The sequence below is a fragment of the Conger conger genome, unplaced genomic scaffold, assembly GCF_963514075.1.
Source record: "Conger conger unplaced genomic scaffold, fConCon1.1 SCAFFOLD_173, whole genome shotgun sequence".
NCBI lineage: Eukaryota > Metazoa > Chordata > Actinopteri > Anguilliformes > Congridae > Conger > Conger conger.
This window is the reverse complement of record NW_026890228.1, coordinates 5,001-12,500: the sequence shown is the minus strand read 5'-3', so window position 1 is coordinate 12,500 and position 7,500 is coordinate 5,001. Positions and strand designations below refer to the sequence as shown.

The window sequence follows — 7,500 nt, the reverse complement described above, 5'->3', positions numbered from 1 at the left end:
TCTCTGGACCGGACCGCCGCGTAACGAGTCCCTTAAACCCCCCCCCCCCCGGTCATCCCCCCTTCCGGGCTGCGGAGTTATTAAACTGACAGGTTTACGGGGCGTCTCGGGTTCGATCGCCGTCGGAAACGGCCTCGCGTGGCGTTCCGACAGGGGGGAGCAGGGCCGCAAGGTTTTCCGGAGGAGAGACTCCCGGATGTTTTCCGGAGGAGAGACTCCCGGATGTTTTCCGGAGGAGAGACTCCCGGATGTTTTCCGGAGGGGAGACTCCCGGATGTTTTCCGGAGGAGAGACTCCCGGATGTTTTCCGGAGGAGAGGCTCCCGGATGTTTTCCGGAGGAGAGGCTCCCGGATGTTTTCCGGAGGAGAGACTCCCGGATGTTTTCCGGAGGAGAGACTCCCGGATGTTTTCCGGAGGAGAGACTCCCGGATGTTTTCCGGAGGGGAGACTCCCGGATGTTTTCCGGAGGAGAGACTCCCGGATGTTTTCCGGAGGAGAGACTCCCGGATGTTTTCCGGAGGAGAGACTCCCGGATGTTTTCCGGAGGGGAGACTCCCGGATGTTTTCCGGCCGCGATGGCCGAAAGTCTCCCCTCGGAGGGACGCGGAACATTCCGGGCCGCCGTCGTCAATCCTGGCAGTGCCGCCGCACAGGTGCCGTTACCCCGGCCCTGTCCGCACCTGGGGCAGGTACGCCCCGCGGTCCGAACGCCCACGCAACGCCTGGAACGCGGGCCAAGCCACAGGCGCTTAAAACCAGACCTCTCCGTAGGGCAGATAATGAGAGAAACAGCAGTACAAACAAACGGACTTTATCCCAGTAAAAACGCTCGGCACAGCGCGTACGGTCCCTGCTGCAGCTCAATTAAAGCCGCCCGTTTTAATCCACATTCCGCCCAACGTAGCCGTCTGGATTCAATCAACATTAGTCCTTAAATTTGTTTCTCGAATACATTCAAAAGCGTGCTATTGTATTGTTCTTCTCAAGGAGGTTTTGAAGGTCGGCAATCACCGCAAGCGAACTTGTTCAAAAGCATATGTGGATAAACGCTCGCGTCAAAGTCGATGGCAAACGTTGAGCGAATCCAGGTCAGCGGTGTCGTGTCACAGACGGAGCACTTGTGTAAACATGCAGAGTTGAGGTGCCCCCCCCGGCGGTCCTGGAGGGGTTCTGGGGCGGGACAGCTGGACAGAGTCCAGAGCAGGAGGAGGACGGGTCGACGTTCCAAGACCCGATTGCGAAATCGGAGACGGGCTGAACCAAGCGTACGGCAGGCCCGGCCCAAACCAGCACCTTCCTGTGACCTCTCCAAGGTCAACGTTTGGGGGTGGGGGGGATTGGTGCTCACACAATATCTCCATGTTGTGGCAGAGGAGGGGCCAGTACCATGTCCAGCTGTCCCAGAATGCCCCCAGTCTAAGGCCCAATGGGGAAAGGTCCAAGCCCCAGGGTGTAGCCAGTATAAGTAAGATCAGTGTAGCTGTTCGGTCCTTGTGCAAGGCCCTTAACCCCACATTGCTCCACGGATCGTCTCCTGCCTAGTCTAATCAACTGTAAGTTGGCGTCAGCTAAACGACGTGTAATGTAATGGGTCCACTCGTGGCAGTAAAAAGACCGTCTTGCGTCTTGTTTGGTAATGCAGCTAAAGGTCAACCCCTCGAATTCCCCGGCTGGTCTCCTATTGGCCAGCATGCTCCTGCTGTCGTGAGAAGCGCTCGCCTGAGGTGGGATTTGAACCCATGGCCTCTCGCCTCTCGCTCGCCCGAGGCCTCCCGAGAGGAACGCGTTACCTGTTAGCGGGTAAAGGTGAAATCGCCCTGAGTCGAGGTACACTTCATTCTTAACCCGAGGGCTGCGTTGCCAGAGACCGTTGCCACGGTGACCTGGTACAAGGCCTTCACAAGCCGGCTGCATACGCCAGAGTCAGAACCGCCAGAGGTTTCACTTTCCCAGCAACAGCAAAAGTTTTATTTTTACTTTTTTGTTGTTTTATGGACTACCTTGCCCTGATTTCCGACAGGGGCAGCCTCCAGCCTGTACCTAAATGGTAAATGTTAAATGTTAAATGTTAAATGTTTGGCATCTATACAGCGCCTTTATCCTAAGCGCTGTACAATTGATGCTTCTCATTCACCCATTCATACACACACTCACACACCGACAGCGATTGGCTGCCATGCAAGGCACTGACCAGCTCGTCAGGAGCATTTGGGGGTTAGGTGTCTTGTTCAGGGACACTTCGACACAGCCCGGGCGGGGGATCGAACCGGCAACCCTCCGACTGCCAGACGACTGCTCTTACTGCCTGAGCCAATGAGACGACCGCTCTTACTGCCTGAGCCAATGAGACGACTGCTCTTACTGCCTGAGCCATGTCACCCCCACTCTCTGCTGTCAGTCACACGGGAACCACACAATGGGATTCAACTGGCTGTAGCGTAGTGGTTAAGGTACATGACTGGGACCCGCAAGGTCGGTGGTTGGATCACCCGGTGTAGCCACAATACGATCCGCACAGCCGTCAGGCCCTTGAGCAAGGCCCTTAACCCTGCATTGCTCCAGGGGAGGGACTGTCTCCTGCTTAGTCTAATCAAAAGTCGCTTTGGATAAGAGCCGAAATGACAGGACATGTAATGTGTCTGAGACATGATCACACAGACGGATGGGCACATGGAGGGGGGAGTCCCAGAACAAAGAGCGGGGGGGTGGGGGGGGTGGGGGGGGGGGTTGTTTGGAGGGCAAGTCTCCAAGCAGGACCGTGCAGAGGCCTTTTGACAGGCAGGTGCGGACACACCAACCTTCTTACAGCACCCGGTTATCATACACAATACACTTCACCAAAAAAGATACATCAGCGAAAATATTAATCCAAACATTAACTTTTTCAAGTGAAATTAATGAGGCCTCTGTCCTGCTGCCGGTCTCCGGTGGGGTATCGGGGAAAACGCTATAAGCTATGGAGCCGAAGCTGGGCTGATCAATATCACGCTGATCGATATCTCCTGAGTACCAGCATTCCCATCACCGGGGTGAGTGAGGCGGCCTGAGAGAAAGAGGGGGAGCGAGAAACAGAGGATGAGAGCGGAAGGAAGAGTGTGAGAAATGGAGAGAACGGAAAGAGAAACAGGGGATACAGACAGAGGGAGAGAAAGAGAGAAGAAGAGAGAAAGAGGAGGGAGGGACAGTGAGAAGACAGAGTGAGGGGGGTGAGAGAGATAGTGGAAGATAAAGAGAGAGAGCAAGAGAGGTGGCAGAAAGAGAGAGGGGGAGAAAGAGAGAGATGGAGGGAGGGACAAAGACAGAGGGCGAGGATACAGAGAGAGAGATGGAGGGAAAGACAGAGAGAGCAAGAGAGGTGGCAGAAAGCGAGAGAGGGGGAGAAAGAGAGAGAGGGAGGGGGAGGACAAAGACAGAGGGTGAGGATACAGAGAGAGAGATGGAGGGAGAGACAGAGAGAGGAGGGGGAGAGAGATCGATAGACGGAGGGACAGAAAGAGAGGCGGGGGTAGACAGCTGGAAGAGGGCCTCTCTCCGAACTTCATCTCCGGGTCCCGTCGCCGCGGTAACCTGAGCGCTCGCGAAATAGCTCCCCCCCTCCGCCCCTCCCCGCCCCTCTTATCGCTGAGTCAGTCCTCCGTCTAAAAATAAAAAATGTACAGCAAAACAACTTAAAAATGCGGCTGTGTCAACAGAACCGCGCCTGGAGGCGCCGGCCACCTTGTTATTCCAACAATTAGGGGGAAAATATGAGCCTCTCTGTCTGTACCGGGCCCCCCTCCTGCCCCCCTCCATGAACCACGGCGACGGCATCACCGTCCCTCAACGTCTCCGGCACCGCCGAGCCCGGAGCGCCGGGTCCGAGCCGGGAAAGAAACACGTCTCGCCTCTGTTAATGTCAGAGGTGTCAATCACCGGCGAATTATTTCACGATTTATGTATTTATGTATTCGCAAAATTATACGCATTTCAGTGAATGTTTTGCAGGGGGGGGGGGGGGGGTGTTGTTCGAATGCCTGGGTGTCCAATCCTGTCGAAGAACGGCCGGTGTGGGTGCTGGTGGTCTCTACTAGTCGAGGTCATGGGTGAAGACCATTGGTTAGTTTGTTTGTAGAATTAGGCGCGGTAGTGCTGGGCTAAACCTGCACCCTCTCTGGCCTGGTCAGGATACAGTTGGGCACCAGATTAAATTCTTGTGGATTGTTTTGTTTTGGCACTAGCTGCCATGACGTCAGGCAGCAGGGCACACCTCTCTGTTCCACGGGCGATTTGGGCTGGCCTCCTAAGTGCTGTGGGGGGGGGAAAGATGAACACAAACTGAGATTGGGTTGTGGTGAAGACAGTCAGTGATGCTGCTTTGGTCAAAATAGGTCATGCTTGCCACACGTGGTTGCTAGGTATCGGTGTTGCCGCACGTGGTTGCTAGGTACCGGTGTTGCCGCATATGGTTGCTAGGTACCGGTGTTGCCGCAAGTGGTTGTTAGGTACCGGTGTTGCCGCAAGTGGTTGCTAGGTACCGTTGTTGCCGCAAGTGGTTGTTAGGTACCGGTGTTGCCGCACGTGGTTGCTAGGTACCGGTGTTGCCACACGTGGTTGCTAGGTATCGGTGTTGCCGCACGTGGTTGCTAGGTACCGGTGTTGCCGCATATGGTTGCTAGGTACCGGTGTTGCCGCAAGTGGTTGTTAGGTACCGGTGTTGCCGCAAGTGGTTGCTAGGTACCGGTGTTGCCGCAAGTGGTTGCTAGGTACCGGTCTTGCTGCACTTGGTTGCTAGGTACCGGTCAGCGGCTTAGAGAGGGAAGTTACTGGGCGTAGTACGACCCTGTCTTAACAGCCTATCAGTTTTTATTTAGTTTCTTTATGTGCATTAACGCAATTAAATTAAACTATCTGTGAAAGGCAGAACGATTGGGCTGGCCCGGGCGAGGATGGGGGGGAGGGGGGTCATCTCCCAGCTGAGGGGAGTCACCTGTGGAAATGCTGGAGGTGTCCCGTGCTCTTTTTCTTTTTTTCTTTTTTCCATTAGGCCCACAGCACACACCTGAGGTTAGACTCTCTGGAGTCGTTACTGGGCAGTACGGTTCGGCCAGCACACTGCAGGCTCAATTTGATCGATACATTTCCCAGCACGGAGGGAGTCTTAACGCAACCGCATTACCCTGTTCTGTCCAGGATGTATCCCTGCCTTTCGCCCCAATGCATGCTGGGATAGCACCCTCCATGACCCTGACCAGGAGTAAGCAGCTTAGATAATGGATGGACGGAGGGATGGACATCCCTCGTTCTATAGCCCTCTTCCTTGAGTCTTTTCTGCATTGATCGCCACAGAACCAGGCTGGGGAGAGCGGTTTGTTGGGTCTGCTCTGGACCTGTTCTGCTTCCACCCACCGACTTGGGGGCAACATTGGCTCAGGCGGTAAGAGCAGTCGGGAGGGTCGGGGGGGTCCCCCGGGAGGGTCCCCCGCCCTGAGCAAGACACCTGACCCCCGAATGCTCCTGACGAGCTGGTCGGTGCCTTGCATGGCCTCATATAAATATATAAATGCCTACCATTTACCATTTAAGCAATGCTCAGTCTGTTGGGGCTTGTTCTGCTTCTGTCGAGCTCCTACCCAGGGGGAAATCCCTCTAGCTTTCCCAGTGAGGCCGCGGTGTGAATAATTTATGGCTTGACTCTGCACTCGCCTGAGGCTCGACCTTTCTCTGCGGTCGGACGGAGGTCGGGAGGGAGGGAGGGTCTGGATCGATACCGACGCAGGAACGTGTCTGAAGTGGATCAGAACATCTGAAGCCACAGTGTGGCCTGCAGCCAGGGGGGGTGAGGGGGGGGAGAGAACAGCGGTAACCCCGCTAACATTCGCATCTGTGCCTGCAGAACCGTCGCCAACACCTTCCGCACCTGGGCAGGTACACTGCTCCGTCCGAAAGGTAAGGTGACGACTAAACTTAGGCCGCGTCACCTATTAAAATAATAATAATCTGTTACTTAGCTGACGCTATCATCCAAAGCGACTTGCAGTTGATTAGACTAAGCAGGAGACAATCCTCCCCTGGAGCAATGCAGGGTTAAGAGCCTTGCTCAGGGGCCCAATGCCTGTGCAGTAAGAGCAGTCATCTCATTGGCTCAGGCAGTAAGAGCAGTCATCTCATTGGCTCAGGCAGTAAGAGCAGTCATCTCATTGGCTCAGGCAGTAAGAGCAGTTGTCTGGCAGTCAGAGGGTTGCCGGTTCGATCCCCCGGGCTGTGTCGAAGTGTCCCTGAGCAAGACACCTAACCCCCAAATGCTCCTGACGAGCTGGTCGGCGCCTTGCATGGCAGCCAATCGCCGTTGGTGTGTGAGCGTGTATATGAATGGGTGAATGAGAAGCATCAATTGTACAGCGCTTTGGATAAAGGCGCTATATAAATGCCAACCATTTACCATTTACCATGTACCATTCATACCGTTTAATCACGGACCGCGGCGTCGTTACAGACCGAGTTTACCGACCGCCTGCGCCAAGCCCCCACACCTGTCCGTCTCTCAGCGCACTCTGCGTCCTCATGCTAATGAAAATAGATTTCCTCTCTTTGTTTCCGTTAACTTATCAGCTTATTAAATGACTTTCTCCGCTATTATTTATTTATTTTTTTTCTTCCTCTTCGCATTGATTTTTCAAGTGCTTAGCATTTGCACAAGACTCACCGAGGCATTGACTTTCGTTAGCTTTCTGGCAATGCCAACCAGCGCAGAACCAACGTACAGTAATGTTTTCATATTAGAAGTTGCTCGATGCATCATGTTATACGGGCCGAACACACCAATGGACCATTTTTGCTCCTGGTTTCTTTTAAAGAAAACTCCCTTATGGTCAGACACACCCGCAGACAGACCTGCCAGGTTGTGCAGTAAAAGGCAGTTTATAGTCCAGAGTGAAGGAGCTCAACCGAATTTTACAAACGTTCATGAACGTTCTATTGTCGCCTTAGCAATGCGTACTCCTGTCACTCAGAGTATTCCATTACATTACATTACATTACATTAATGGCATTTGGCAGACGCTCTTATCCAGAGCGACGTACAGTTGATTAGACTAAGCAGGAGACAATCCTCCCCTGGAGCAATGCAGGGGTAAGGGCCCAACGGATGTGTGGATCTTATTGTGGCTATACTGGGATTAGAACCACCGACCTTGCGTGTCCCAGGCATTTACCTTAATCACTACGCTACAGGCTGCCCCATAAACCCATTGTCCATTAATAAACATCCATTGTATGTTGTCGGTCACAGCAATGTCACTGAACAACAGACTGGCCTTAAAGGTCACAAAAAAGACTTTTGTGTTAAAACATTGTTACAAGACCATTGTAAATCCCGTCCTATCATTGAAAAAGGCTCACCCTTGCTGACGGTGTTTATAGTCCTTAAATTCGGGTTTCAAAATATACAGTTGACGGTGCGACACTCTGTACCAAAACATTGTACAGCTGTACAATAATTCAAGCTCATTGGTTGAAAATTG

At 53.4% G+C, this 7,500-nt stretch overlaps 1 protein-coding gene across 1 annotated transcript in view; it reads left to right on the top strand.

The window, feature by feature from the left end:
* Positions 1 to 7,500, top strand: part of LOC133119443 (semaphorin-6B-like) — a 13,080-nt gene that overhangs the window by 1,817 nt on the left and 3,763 nt on the right. The gene's annotated exons all lie outside the window — the stretch shown is intronic.